General features: G+C 48.5%; 1 long non-coding RNA gene across 2 annotated transcripts; it reads left to right on the top strand.

Annotated features, from left to right (window-relative positions):
• Positions 1–1,128: 1,128 nt before the first annotated feature.
• LOC121050252 lies at positions 1,129–16,122 on the top strand. Of its 2 annotated transcripts, none has more exons than XR_005802481.1 (5): positions 1,129–1,173; positions 1,293–1,410; positions 1,538–1,625; positions 1,846–1,901; positions 16,083–16,122. It is a non-coding gene; the product is annotated as an uncharacterized LOC121050252 (long non-coding RNA). The 2 variants fall into 2 exon arrangements; XR_005802482.1 differs by lacking the exon at positions 16,083–16,122 and adding an exon at positions 3,583–3,606.
• The last annotated feature ends 1 nt before the right edge of the window (position 16,123 follows it).

Below are 16,123 nucleotides of genomic sequence, written 5' to 3'. Positions count from 1 at the left end.
CAAATGAGTTCTTAAAATGACTAAAAAATTGGATCTCTCAATAGAATAGCCCTATATATGTATGAGGCAGTAGTACAGTAATACAAGACCCAGCAAAAATTGGCATCACACTTGCATGATGACCAAACTAGCCCTCTATATGATTTAAGATCCTTTAAGTAGTGATAATAAGTTCTATTTGGGGGTGTTATTCTCATTTTAGCACTTGTCGCACTATTCATATATGACTCAATTCTCATCTCCAATAATGAGGTGCTATATGGGGGTCCTATTTTCACTATTCTTGATTAAAATATAATATGAGTACAAAGTTTATGAATATTATATTAAAAATATGTCAATTTAATTAAATAAGGTTAAAAATTACATTTTTATTTTTATCATAATATTTAAAAATTATTCTCATCATTATTCTTATAGTGTTTCTGGCAATTTTTTAATTTTTTTTAAATAAAACTGGAATTAATATGCCTCTATTTAATAGAGTTGTTGATCAAATTTTTCAAAAAAATCTGATCCGTTAGATTATAATATATTCGTTGCATAAAAAAAGGAGGACCACATCAGAGCCGTCCATATTCAAAATGGACGAATCTCAACCATCAATTAATATGACTGATGGAACCCCTAACGGTCGTTAGGGGACAAAACAGAGCTATCAAGCCCACCAGAGTAGACCAAAGCTTGCACTTTTCTCTCTCCAGCGCACCAAGGCGCGTGCACTTACCTCCACCTCTCTCCAGCGTGTTTTTGTCACGTTCTCTCTCCGGCGTGTTATTGTCGTCCTTGGGTTGGGTCACCCAAATCTGTGGCCCCGGCCCACTATAGCTGGGTCTTGGTTCTTAAAAAGTCATGAGACTTGGGATGAGCCCAAGTCCTATAATACTAAAACTAGATTCCCCAAGAAGGGCATGTTAGAGATGAAAAGTCCTATATTTAATATCTTCTAATTCTCAGTCAACTGTTCATCGGCTTAGTAACAGTGCTGGCTCAAGCCGAGCCAGTTATGTGAAAAGACCGTTTTGCCCTTCATTCTTTGCTTAATTGTGATATGCTGTTTGACCTAGGTATAAAAGGTGTTGGGGTTAGAGACGCGATCTTCTTTCTCTCTTCGTTCCTTCTCTTTGTTTTTGCCTCACCTCTGCGCTCTTGGGTGAGATTTAGGGAGAACAGGTTGTGCATGTTGTTGTCCTGTTTGTTTTTCTTCCATTGAGAGTTTGTTTTTTCCTTGCATGTGATTGATTTCGCGTTTTGGTTTTTCTGATGAGCTCTATGTTTTTATTTGTTCTTAGGAAGGAGAGGGATGATGAGGTTCCGATTTTGTTAGATCAAAAAGGTATTAGGGTGATTAGCGTGATCTTCTCTGTTTCTTTCTGTGTTCATTCTTGGCTGGCGTTTTCGGATCTAGAGGTATGCAGTTGTTGGTGATTGGTTCTGCATGTTGTTGTTTGTGTATTGTTGTTCGGTTCGATGCTTATTTGTTGGGTTTTTGTGATATACTGTTTGGTGTGTGTCTAATTTGATGTTTTCGTGACAGATTCTTCAGTGTGTGATTGATTTGGGGTAGGAGAGGCAGAGTGTTTGTGGAGGAAATGGAAGAAGAATTGACAGCGAAAGATTAACGAGTGAGTGAGCTATTGATTTTGGACTAATCTAATTGATTTGGTTTGTGAATAAATCAATTGATTTGTGAGGTAATCGTTTATTGTTTAGGCTGCACCATATCTTTTTTGGAGATAGAGATATTCTTTGGAGGCTCTACAAAGAGTTTAACCAAGTATATCTTTTTTATATTTTTTCGTAATTGAGTTTCGGTTTTCTGACTCCGAGTGTTGGTGTTTGCAGCAACAGAGCCTTCTGTTACAGCCAATGGGCGGTGCTTCAAGCTTATATCCTCAAAGGTTTTTCTCCCATCATTTTCTTCAAATTTCAGCTACTATTCTTCTGCAGATTTTATTAATTTTTTATTCACGAAATTTGTATAATGAGAGCAATTAACTGATGAGAAACGTGGATTATACAAATTTAAACTCCTTTGTTGTAAAAACAAAGAAACAGTCAACCAAAATGAAAGTACACGTTTCCATTAATCTATTAAAATAAAATTTGGGAACTAACCTACCATTATGCTGTTGCTACCAATACGAGTGAAAACCAGCTTTTCATTTTTTTGCTTGCATTATAACTAACTAAAATAGCAAAGATGTGCAATCTATAGGTAAATTAAAAACTGAGAAAGAGATGATTAATAAGCTTAGTAAGAGAGATGGTGATGTAAATTACTTGGCTGTTGTGGAGCAATTCAAGTATTCTTTATTCAGTTTGATTGTTCAGTATCTGCTTTAACAAACATCCTACCTGTTCCAAGGAAGCTATAGATCTTATATATATACACACACATTCAGTTTATGAGGCGCACTGCCAATTTTAGGCTGCTGCATCTTTTGTGAATATTGCTCATTAAAATAGTTAAAAGAGTAATTCCCCTGTACCTTGAAATTGAGGAGAAAAGGAGAAGGAGTTTTTCACTAGACTGAGTTTATAAATGAGTAGAGGAGAAGGAGTTTTTTTTGTCTTTGTTACTAAGGATCATGACTTTTCAAAGAATATTTGACACGCTCAAAGTAGCACGCAATTTAAACCTTTAAAATGTCATCGTTAGTATATGGTAAATAGGGATCGTTCTGTCCGGGGATTGAGGGTACACCTGTAATTGTGTAAACAAATAAAGAAATTAAACAATAAGAAGTATTATTTACAAAAATAAAACAAAGAAAAGAAATATATACAAGTAAACACAAATAAGGGGGTTTTATGATTGTAAGATTGAAAATTAAAATAAATAAAATAAAGAAAATGTAAAAACACATATACAAGGGTGGAATGTAAGGAACAAATATCAAAACTACATCCATATGCAAGAAATCCGGTTACAATTCTAATAGTTGGTTATCTATGAGACGGGAATATATCAACCAAGAAACAAAGATCAAAGTAACCAATGTCCCTTATTTTACTTTCCTTTACACAATTGATCAGGCAAAGCACCTAACCAATATATTTTGAAAACAGGTTTCACACAATCAAAGCAACCATGCAAACTCAAGTTTCAAATCATTAAGAGCAAGTGAAAGTTTAGTCAATAATTGTATAAATCCTAGTACACAAAGCATGTCTATTCAATAACACAAACCAATTGATTTCGACTTTTATCCAAAGCCTTTACTACTTATTCGAATTAGGGTCACAAAGCATGAACCTAATTACTAGCTCCAATTATATGCAATCATTCTAAGTTGCGCACCAAAGAACAAAAACATATAAAAGTTTTCCATAAAACAAAATCAATTGATCATCTCACATAAGCAACATATAAATCAACATATAGAAATCACAACTTTATTTCAAAACATATAAACGGGCTTTAAACTTTGCCCTTAACATTATTTGTTAACTAGAATTCATAGTCTTACAAAATCAAACAAAGAAAACAAGAGAAAGGATATAATACACCTTGAAAGATGAATGATAAAGCCTTGAGACGAAGAACTTGAAGATCTTTGAAAGCAAGCAATCTTCTAGGGACGACACAAGGGTGGATGGCGGCTAGGAAATTGATGTATTGCATGGCTTCTCTTTCTCTTGGCTTGAAAATGAAGAACAAGAAGACTAGTGAATGGAATGAAAATGGAGAGGAGATGGAGAGACAAAGAAGATGAGATGGATGAAGGAAGGTGTGTATATTTATTCTCACAAAAGAGGGTATTTATAGGAATACATTCTAGTGTGAATGCAATGGTAAGAAGTCCATTATAGTGGCTTCCATGATCATAGCTGCAACTCCACATGGTTGCTGCAATTATGAGAGATGCCATGCTTGTTGCTTCCCCATATACTTTATGCCACACAAGTCTTTGTACCTATATTTACACACTCAAGTACTTATCTATACACTCAAGTACCTATTACAAGATATAGATATTTATACTATAATATATTTATACTATAACAGTCTTGTACCTACATGTGCTAGAACGAGCATAATTAGCTATAATGAGCCACGCTCATTGTACCGCCAGAAGTACCGACTCTCACCAAGGGGATGACCTGCAAAGTCACGGCCAGGCGGGCTACCGCTCGAGCCCCGGATCGCCCCCAGATCACCGCTGACGCGCCGCCACGCGCCGCATCAAGATAGCATCAGAAGCCCCTGAAGCTGGGAATCGAAGCACATCAGTCCCACATCGGAAACAAGAAGATCAACCTCTTCCTCTCCTATAAAAGGTTCTCTCCTCTCTCCTCATTAATTACGCAATTACTACTCATTTATTGTTATGCTGCGCATATACAGTGACTGACTTAGGCATCGGAGAAGTGAAGACCGCCCAACGCGGTCTCTCTCTGACGCCCTGTCTATCGTGTTGCAGTAGCAGGAATCACCTAATCCTAGGAGTAGCGGTCCGCCCACCGGACCCTCGTTAAGCAAGGAATCGGCTAACTCCGGACTTGAGCATTAACATTGGCACCGTCTGTGGGAACTCTTGAACAAAAGGTCATCCAGCCACAATCACCATGACTAACGACAGCGGGGGAAACGCTGAAGAGCAGGCAGATCAATCCGCCACTCCCTAACCCACCAACCCAGCGGTAGGCGTCAACCGCGGGTTATTCACCACCTCGGTCAACCCCGGCGATGAGACAAACCTAGGTAGCAGCCGCCCGCCAGGCCAAGACCTCGCCTCCCTGTACGAGCTAGCACTGGAGGATCTTCACAAGGCAAACAGAGAACGTGAACAAGAGCGCAAGGAAAAGGCCGAAGCCCAGAGGCAGGTGGCCACGCTGGTGTCCCGCTTCGACGAGCTAAAGAAAGCGCTGGAGGCAACCGCCAACCCGGCACAAAGTGAACAGTCACGAAGCACCAAGCATAGCCGACCCGGCACGGGAGCATTGATGCCAGCACCGGTCGTACACATGCAAGTCCAGCTGCACCCACCAGAGCTAGCGACAATGGGACCACCCCCTGCACCCCAGCCAATGTTGGAACAGGAGGCGGAGTCATCACTGCGCACCCACCGCTCGAGACCTAGGGCGAGAACAGAGGGAGACCCGCCCGCTCCCGGGCGAGGATCAGTTCAGCGGAGTACCCGCCTAGACCCCGCCGGCGACGCAACCGCTCAAATACTGGAGAGGATGCAGCAGTTGGAACAAAGGTTAATCCAGGCGGAATCGGGCACCCCGGCACCAGCTTCAAACCCACTTTTCGCGGCCAGGCCAGGACCATTTACCGCTGCAATTTTGCTAGCCGTCAGACCGGCGTATGCAAAGACCCCTAAAATGTCACATTACAGCAGTAAGACTGATCCCTTCGTCCATATGGACACCTTCAAGAAGGTCACCAACAACAAGGGATTCGATGACGCCACCCTGTGCCACTTGTTCAGTGAAACGCTGGACAATGAGGCAATGAATTGGTTCTTCGAGTGCCCGCCGGGATCCATTGACTCATTTCAGGCATTATCGCATGCTTTCCTTTCTCGGTTCATCCTACTGTCTGCCGGGCACCACAACACAAGCCAACTGTTCAACGTCAAGCAAGGTACGGAGGAGACACTGAAGGCGTTCGTCACAAGGTGGCGAGCGGCAGCATCTCAGTGCCGTGATCTCGATAAAACAATGGCTTCGGCGGCTTTTAAGCAGGGACTCCTCAAAGGGCCATTTCTATATCACCTCAACTACAATCATCCAAATGCGGTATACGACCACCTCATGAGTGAGGCGGTTATTCATGCCCAAGCAGAATTCATCACATATGGGGAGGCCCCACCGCCACCAGCGGCATTGGCAAAATCGACACAACCCTCCTCCAGTCAGCAAGGGACCGCTAATAAAACCTCCACACCGCCAACTGACAAGAAGAGGGAGTGGCAGCAGGGTCAGTACCAAAACAAGCGACAAAAGGATCAGCACTACAAGGGAAACCGCCCATCCCATGGGGACAACCGCAACAAACATGCGGAGTCTTCCCAGCGGTATGCGGTATTTACAGTCCTCACGGCTTCACATGAAGAAATATACAATCAGTGCAAGGATCAGATCCCACCGCCGCCCCCGGGAAAATACCCAAAAACAGGAAAGCCAAGGAACACCGGCAGGTGGTGCAAATACCACGAGGATAGCGGTCACAATACCAACAGCTGCAACGCCCTCAAAACGGCCATCGAGACCTTGTACCGGGACGACAAGCTTGAGCAGTTCAAGGTATGCCAACCGCCACCGGTGATCGCTGATATTGAGCCCATGGGCCGCATCAACACAATCGTCGGAGGTGCTCCAATCACCAGCATGTCTCACAGAGCTAGAAAGCGTTACGCGCGAGCTAAGCACCGAAAGATCCGCCAAACTCCCAAAGTCCGGTTGGGAACCCATTACCTTCTCAGAGGAGGAGGAACGCGGAGTACATCTGCCCCACGACGATCCTTTCTTGATTGACGCTATTCTGGGCAAAATGTCAGTGGGAAGAATCCTGGTTGACAGCGGTTCCGCTGTCAACGTTATATTCGGCGGTTGTTATAACAACCTTAAGAGGAACAGAAAATTACTCCAAGACCATGAACCGCTACTCAGCTTCTCCGGTGACGTCACGCAACCGCTGGGCTCTGATTATATGAGGCTCGTCATGGGCACTAGTCCATGTATGGCTGAAATACATACGGAGTTCATAGTTGTCGATTGTTCGAGTTCATACAACGCCATCATTGGTCGGCCAGCGCTCAACAAACTCAAGTGCATCATCGCCGGGTACATGCTGCTCATGAAATTCCCCACACCCAACGGCACAGGATGTGTCAAGGGAAGTCAGCAATTGGCACGCGAGTGTTATTCTACTATCATGGCACAATCAGCCCGCCGCCACGAGATCCCAGCGGTAAGCAGTCGGGCACCGCCACCAAACATTTTTGAGGACCCCAGGGAGGATGAAAAGAAATACGTAAGGAAAGAGCCGGTCAACCTAGAAACATCACTGAGGGTTGTCAGCATCTCGGACGAGCACCCTGAGCGGACGGTCCGCATAGGCGCTCAATTGGACCCAGAGCTGGCGGTAGAGCTCACCCAGTTCCTACGTGACAACGCTACAGTCTTTGCCTGGTCATATGCAGACATGCCAGGTATCTCCCCTGAAATCATCTCACACAAGTTGAGCATCAAACCATCCTTCTACCCTATCAAACAGAAACGCAGAGCCTTCGACGAAGAGAAGTATCGCGCTATCAGAGAGGAGGTTGCCAAGCTCCAGGGCATTGGGTTCATCCGCCAGGTCATCTATCCCCAGTGGATTTCCAACCTGGTTATGGTCAAGAAGGCTAGCGGCAAGTGGAGGATATGCGTCGACTTCAAAAACCTTAACAAGGCATGCCCGAAAGATAGCTTCCAGTTACCTCGCATCGATCAACTCGTCGACGCAACTGCTGGACACGAGCTTCTCAGCATGATGGATGCTTTTTCCGATTATAACCAGATCAGGATGCATCCCGACGACCAGGAATGCACCACCTTCACCACCGACAAAGGCCTGTATTGTTACAATGTGATGCCTTTCGGTTTGAAGAACGCTGGGGCAACTTATCAGCGGCTGATGAACGCCATGTTCGCGGAACATCTGGGCAAGATAATCGAGGTCTACGTAGACGACATGTTGGTCAAAAGTATAAAGGCCAGCAGACATGTGGCAAATCTGAAAATCATAATAACCATCCTCTTGGCCTACGGCATGCGCCTCAACCAAGAGAAATGTTTCTTTGGCGTCACCGCCAGCAAATTTCTGGGATATATTGTCAGTGAACGGGGCATCGAGGCCAACCTTGACAAGGTACAGGCCATCCTCAACCTGAAGGACCCGGAATGGAAGGTGCACGTCCAATGCCTCCAGGGCAAGCTAACCGCCCTGTCTCGATTCATCTCCAGACTGACCGACAGGTGTGCCCCATTTTTCAAAGTCCTCAAAACAACCCATAAGAAGGTCATCGACTGGAACCCAGAGTGCCAGGCGGCGTTCCAAGGCCTGAAGGAATACCTGGCGGCAGTACCGCTCCTCTCCATCCCTGTCCAAGGAGAAACATTGTACATTTACCTAGCGGTATCCCAGTCAGCAGTTAGCCGCGCCATCGTCCGGCAAGAGGGCCGGGATGAGCTCCCAGTTTTCTATGCCGGAAGAGGCATGAATGGAGCGGAGGCACGGTATCCTCCATTGGAGCAGCTTGCTCTCGCACTCATCGTTGCCGCCAGACGCCTCCGCCAGTACTTCCAAGCCCATACAATACATGTGCTAACTAATCAACCGCTGAGACAAGTTATGCAGAACCCTGAACATTTGGGGCGCCTCAGCAAGTGGGCCATTGAGCTCAGCGAGTTTGACATTGATTACAAACCACGAACCGCCATGAAAGGCCAGGCGGTGGCAGACTTCATCGCTGAGCTCACCGAACGTCAGCCCGAAACCAAGATCGATATACCGCTCAGAACAGAAATTGCTACGGCCGTAGAGCCGGCACCCCAACAATCGGACTGGAACCTACACGTGGATGGTTCCGCTTCCGCCAAGGCCAGCGGTGCCGGAATCATCTTGACAGGACCACGGGGGCTTAACGTCGAGTATGCGTTGAAATTCAACTTCAAAGCTTCTAACAACATGGCGGAATATGAGGCACTCATTGCCGGCCTACTCCTAGCCATCGATTCAGGAGCCGGCAGTGTCAACATCTTCAGCGACTCTCAGTTGGTCGTTAACCAGGTCAACGACGGCTTTTAGGCCAAGGATCAACAGTTAGCGGCGTACTTAGGATACACCAAAATGCTGCTCAAGAAATACCCAGGGAAAAGAACGCCAAGGCTGATTCACTGGCAAGACTGGCAACCGCCCAACCACACCAGAGCCCAGCAGACACAAGGGTAGAATCCCTGGACAGGCCAAGTATCACCAAAACCCTGGCGGAGATCTTTAGCATTGAGGCCAATCCTAGTTGGATGGACGAGATTATCCAATACAAGCGCAACGGGACATTGCCAGAAGACAAGATCAAGACGCGGCAGCTCCAGCGGAGAGCAACCCGTTACAACATGCAGAGCGGCAAACTTTACCGCCAGGGATTCACTCACCCCAACCTTCGTTGTCTAACCCCAGAGGAGGGAAAGGTCGTGCTAGCAACAATACATGGCGGGGAATGCGGAAATCACTCAGGCGCCAGATCCTTGGCTAATCGCACAATGCGACAAGGCTACTTTTGGCCTACGCTTGGTGATGACGCCCGGCGGATATCAAGATCCTGTCACAAATGCCAACAATTTGCAGACTTTCCACACGCTCCGCCTGGACCTCTGTCGGTTATTGTCAGCCCCTGGATTCACTCAACATGGGGCCTGGACTTGATGGGAAAATTCCAAACCGCCAAAGGTCAATTCAAATACATCATTGTCGCCATTGACTACAGCAGCAAGTGGATAGAGGCAGAGCCACTGACGGCAATAACTACCGCCAAGGTAATCCACTTCCTCTGGAAGAACATCTACTGCCGCTACGGTGTCCCGCATGCAATCATCACAGATAACGGCACACAGTTCAACAATAAGGAACTCATCTCTTTCACTGCCAATCTGGGCACCAAGATGCATTTTGCATCGGTCGCCCATCCCCAAACCAACTGCCAGGTCGAGGCGGCAAACAAGATAATCAAGAAACTATTGCATAAGCGGCTCGATGAGGCAAAGGGTTTGTGGGCGGAGAAGCTCCCGGAGGTTCTGTGGGCCATCAGAACAACCCCAACCTCCGCCACAGGTGAAACCCCCTTTTGTATGATGTTTGGGACCGAGGCTGTCCTGCCTATCGAGGTAATCCAACCAACCGCTAGGGTCGAAGGTTACTGCCCCGAGACCAACAGCGACGACATTAACCTCGACAAGGATTTACTAGAGGAAAAGCGAGACGCAGCCCATTTGCGCAATCTCCAGAATAAGCGGCGGGTATCACGTTTCTACAACGCCAGGGTTAAGGCCCGCAACCTCCAACTGGGGGACTGGGTAATGAAAGAAGTTATACCCCCGCCAACGAAACTCCGCCCAACTTGGGAAGGTCCATACAAAATTGTAGAGGTTGTTAGCCCGGGCACCTTCAACTTAATGGACAAGGATGGCGTCACAACGACCCACCCTTAGAATACCGAACACCTTCGGTATTACTACAAATAGTCATACCGCTACCCAAGAGCATCTTGACTTAGCTAAATTTTTGTTCAATATTTAGCTAAGGGAAGCTACCCAACGGGTACGACCCCGCTTTTATAAACGCTGTTCAGACAGCTATCAATGAAACGAGGAATTATTCAAACCATTGTTACCAAGTCTAGCACTGAGGGCAACTGGCAACGCCAGTCAGCAGACTACGTCGGCTACATTGTGCACTTGGACCAATTTTAATTCCTTTAATGTTTCATTCATGACCAAAAGCAAGTATCAAGACTTCTAGCGGCACACACATTATCACAAACAAAAGAAACACTTGGAATTTGGGTGCCAACAAATTTCATTTATCTCAAAACAGAATTACATCATTTATGCCTCAGCGGCTACAAAAAAAACTTTCCTACTCCTATTTAGGGGTTGGCGGGGTTGGTAGGGTTTGTCAGGTCGGCCCCGCTACCATCAGCAGTTCCACCGACGGCCTGGGGAGGATCGGAGCGGCTCGTCTGGTCGGACCCTCGGGCTGTGGGACTGGGAGTCTCTATTGTGCCATCCGCCCGGGTGTGGGCCGCCGAGAACCCAGCGCGGGATGCCTCGGACTGCGTAGGTGTCCGCTGGGAGCCGCCTTCTAGAGGCTCGCCACTCTCCCCGCTACCAGAGCAGACTCCGGGACCAGGTGCGGCAGTAGGAGCGGTACTTGTTGTCGGTGGTGCTTCCTTACTCGGCTGCACTACCGGCATTGCAGCTTTCGCCCAGTCAATGGCGCCCCTCTGCCGCAACATCTCTACATTGGCCAGGGCACCGGCCTTGGTTGCGTCGTTGAGCGCCTTCTTGTGCTCCGCCGACTGCTTGTACGATTCAACAGCGGCAGCCGCAGCACAGCTTCCCTCAGCCTCCAAGCGAGCGACTTCACCCTCCAGCCGCTTGATTTCAGATTGTTTAGCGGCGGACTCCCGCTGAAGGATCTCAATTTTCTTCTCCTTCGCAGTCACCCTGTCCCGCACCAGAGACATATCCTGCTCCAGCTTGGCGTACCGCTCATTCTGATCCAGGTGCCGCTCAATGGCAACGTTCAGCTTGCCCCTGGCATCCGCCGTTTCGCAGTCGGCCTTTGTCAGACGCCGCTCGACGTCAGCCAACTTCTCCTGGGTCTTCCCCAAGTCCCTCTGGAAGCCCGCCACTTCCTCCCTCAGCTCCCGCTCAACCAGGGGCTGCTTGGACGCCTCCTGGAACATCTCGTGAAGCCCAACGACGACGTGCCCAAAGGCTGTGCTGAAGGGCGACTCGCTGACGGCGGTCGACCGAATAATTCCCTCCAGGCCGCCGAACCCCAGCCGCTTGCAGAGGTGATACAGGAAGTCCCGCTCACCGTCGTTGAGGAACTCGGCGTAGGCAGCAAATGAGTCCAGGCCGCTCGAACCCACCTCTTTCGTCACGTCCGCAACAGCCCCGGGCGGAGCCTGCCTCGACTTCTTGGGCTGCTCTCGGGACCCCGTTACCTCCACTTCCTCCTCTTCCCCACCGGAGTCCGGCTGGTGGCGTTTTCGCTGGAGCACCCGCGTGCTCCCAGCAACGGCAGGCCTCGAACCCCCCGCCAGCGGCGCCAACCCCGCTATGGTAACACCCTCGGTGGGGCGCACCGTTTTCTTCGCCGCGCCGCGCCGCAGGGCCGGCGCCCTCTCTTTCCTCGGCGCCGCTTCACTCGCCCCACCAGTCCCCGCCTGGACGGCAGGCAGCCCATCACCACCGAGATGGCGGCATTGGCAGCACCACAGGAACCTCTGACTGGCTCAGCGCCAGTGTCTCTGGGTCCACCACCGTCTTTTGTGCCGCCATCCCGGAAGCATACATGGCTTCAAGGAAGTTGTCGATTTCAGCACGGTCCATGGCCTTTGCAAACGCGTCACGGCTAGCCTTGTTTTCCCGCGGAGTCTCTACAAAAATCAGTGGCAGGCCAGTTAGCATGGGACAACCTCACCAAAGGTACGATACGGCTAAGATTACTTACCAACGGCGCGCGTCAATTGTTGAGCTACCAACAACTCCCACCCGCTAAGGAGACGGAAGTCCAGCAAGTTGCGATTCCGCCAGCAACCTCTGATGCGTGCTACCCGGCACTCTTCCTCACGAGTTAAGTTGTACCGCAACCCCGCTGCACAAACAGGTCATCATCAGTAGAGTACGCAAAAAAAAAAAAAAAAACGGAAACCACGCCAGTCGTGTTCAGCGGAAACAACAAACAACCTCTGATGGGCTGAAATTCTGACTTAATTCTAAACAACGGCTCCCCCTCGTTAGCCCCTGCCTAGTACTCCCATCCCGCTGTGGCAACGTAAAACGAGCCCCGCCAGTACGACATTGAGTCCCGCAGGTTTTCGATCAGCTTGGGCGCTCCTTGCCGACGGCTGAGGTTTACTTGCCCTCTACAACCCTGGCGCTTCACGTACACCAGTTCATAGAAATGCAACACCTCCGCCATGGTCGTTCCTTCGCAACCAGACAACTGCCACAACGAGTTCAGCGACAGCAGTAACTGCCACATGTTGGGGCACACTTGCCCAAAGGCGATGTCGAACTCGCACAGCAGAATCTGAAGGTTGGGCACCAGCGGGAGGGTCACTCCCTCGCGGAATATGGCCTCGTGCACCGCGGCATGGCCTACTGGCAGAATCGAAGCTTTCTCCTCTACCGTCGGCGGACGCAACTTCACCGCGCCGGGCAACCGGAACACCTGCTTCAGCCGGTTGACGGCAACCGCTGTCATCCTACCTCCCGCCAACGGGGGTGCCGTCCTCGAACACCCACGCAGACTCGGTATCCTCCCCCGTTTCACCTCCCCCGCCAGGGGAACCGTTGGCGGCACTATTACTTTCTAGCCGCTCTTCGTGCAAGGTATGCGCAGCGGCAGCCTCCCCCGCCCTAGAACTCTCCGGATGCGACGCACGACCCATTTCTACATCCCACGGAATGGTCTGTAGCGGCTCGACTTCTAGCGGTTCTGGCAGTGAGGTTCCTGCACGGGCAGACGGACGCAACGAGTCAATAAAATTTCTATCCGCCGCGCTGAAGGACACTTCAGATCCGGAATCCTCACTGCTCGAGATCTCTATGACGTCGGCCATCCCAAAACCCTAAAACCCAAATCAGTTAGCTCACACAGGATCTAACCTATCCCTATATCAGTTAGTGCCCAAGAACATCAACAACACTCAACCCAGAAAATGCCAAAACAAGAACAAACCGACTAAAACCCAGATTCGACCATCTAGAAAAGCCCTAACAACCCCAATTGTCAATCACAACTACCCTTCCCCAAACCCACTCACACCCTCACAGTACGTCGACAAAGAGCATATCACAGAAAAACCCAGAAATCCAACAACGCAGACACCCAATCAAACAGGAAAAAGGCCAGATTACCAACCTTGACAGTGGAGCCTCTGAGAGTAGTGTGCACACTACTCTTCGCAGCCGGAGAACATCTGTTCGTCCACGCACAAGAACTCGCCGATATCGCCTCGCCTTTCTTCTCCGATCTCAAACACAGAACACTTGAAGACAACGAGGGCACAGTTCGAAGTTTAGAGCAGTGCCAAATATGCGACCTTCCCCCCCTTTTATGTCAACGTCAAACAATCCCACGTCGTCCGTTTAAAAAACGACATCGACTGCCAGCCGTACGCGTGTCCAACAGCTGCAGTTACTCTCCGGATTAACTGAGGCGTCGCCTCGGTTACGAAATCCATCATTACTCGACATTAATGGCGAGGAGACGGCTCGACGATGGAGACACGCCTCCGCACGCTAACCCTTTAGGGGTTTGCCACGTGTCCACCACCATTAGGCGAAGTGTCTGACAGAAGCCACAACTTTTGGGTAAAAGGCTCCAAGTATCGAAGTCCGCTGAGCGAAACCCCGCTAGCGGAACTTCTCACTTGTCATCCTCCAAGTATCGAAGTCCGCTGAGCGAGACCCCGCTAGCGGAACTTCTCACTTGTCATCCTCCAAGTATCGAAGTCCGCTGAGCGAATTCCCGCTAGACTTCCACTTGACAAGGGCAGCCTCGGCTATACATGGCACTGCCGGCAGAGCCCTCTCCATCTTGCAAACCCAGTGCGTTGCTGAGCGCAGTTCCGCTCAGTAACCACGGCAGAACACGTCTACCCGACGCTGTTTTCCTGCTGCATCCAGCGGGGGGTATCCGCCAGCAGCGGATCCCGAGGCTACGCCTCATTCTGACAACGACCACCACGCGGCGTCACGGTCAGATCGTCCCTACGGGACACGGGAACTTGTCAACAGTCTACGACGACCCTGATCAGGTACGTTGACCCCCGCCACTTGGGTACTAAGATTGGGCTCGCTACCCAACACCTTCTGCTCCGCGCAGCTTCCCCTCAACAAACAATTTGCCGACCATCCGGAGGTCCGTCTTGGCTAGGGAGTGGGGGACTCCCTGGCGGGCCTAGCAGGGGCCCACCCGAAAGGGTATAAAGCGTTTGCTTAGTAAATCCATGGTTGACAACGCACTGAAGTTATGCTGTTGCAAGTCTAGCGGAAGTAACGCTTCACACCGCTGATCAACTCCCCAACCAAGATTGCCCTCCTTGACTGGGGACTTGGGGGACTTGTACCTACATGTGCTAGAACGAGCATAATTAGCTATAATGAGCCACACTCATTGTACCGCCAGAAGTACCGACTCTCACCAAGGGGATGACCTGCGAAGTCACGGCCAGGAGGGCTACCGCTCGAGCCCCGGATCTCCCCCAGATCACCGCTGACGCGCCGCGTCAAGATAGCATCAGAAGCCTTTGATGATGGGAATCGAAGCACATCAGTCCCACATCGGAAACAAGAATAAGATCAACCTCTTCCTCGCCTATAAAAGGTTCTCTCCTCTCTCCTCATTAATTACGCAATTACTACTCATTTATTGTTATGCTGCGCATATACAGTGACTGACTTAGGCATCGGAGAAGTGAAGACCGCCCAACGCAGTCTCCCTCTGACGCCCTGTCTATCGTGTTGCAGTAGCAGGAATCACCTAATCCTAGGAGTGGCGGTCCGCCCACCGGACCCGCGTTAAGTAAGGAATCGGCTACCGCCGGACTTGAGCATTAACAAGTCTGAATGTTCTTTCCAAATGATACTCAAGTTTGAAAACAAACTAAGATATATGATGAAGAAACAAAATTGAGTTAGAACTCCTTTGACACAAAACAGATTTCTGGCAGACTTAACCTCAGTGCACTAAAACGGTTATAACTTCTTCTAGAAAATAGATATCGATGAGCTGTAAAAAGTTCTGGAAACTAGACATACGTAGCTTTCCAACCATATAAAGATCATAATTTTCTGAGCTCTGAGAAATTTTTGAAACTCCGTTGAAGTTGACTGATCTGCACTGGCAGTTTTCCGAATCTGTAATGGATTTGATTTTTAAAGAACAACTTGCGCCCAATTCGGTAATGATCTTCTTGAGACTTCTAGATGCTTCCACATGTCTTCCACGCCTTGTTTGAAGTAGAAACATCAAGAACCTTCAAGAATCTTCATTTCTTTCCATTTTCTTGCTTCCTACAACTCAGTTTCTTCGTTTGTAGCTCAAATGTAACTAAAGACACTAAACTAAGTTAATATGATTAAGTTAAAGGAAATAACATAACAAAATGTGAGTAGAAAAACACATAAAACATCGCATATAATGCACCTATCAATATTGGTCATTAAAATAACTAGGGATTATGACTTTTCAAAGAAGCTAACTTGTAAAAGTGCATGTCTTTTCCTACTTTGCTGCATTCATAATTCAAGTGATATCAGTATGATCAAAACAATTCTGACTGCAGGGTCTATTAGCAGAATACCAGAAGAGTTCAGGGACGAGAAT

This window comes from Rosa chinensis, chromosome 6 (genome assembly GCF_002994745.2).
Source record: "Rosa chinensis cultivar Old Blush chromosome 6, RchiOBHm-V2, whole genome shotgun sequence".
NCBI lineage: Eukaryota > Viridiplantae > Streptophyta > Magnoliopsida > Rosales > Rosaceae > Rosa > Rosa chinensis.
Note: the sequence above shows the minus strand (reverse complement) of the source record. Positions and strands in the feature narration are given on the sequence as shown.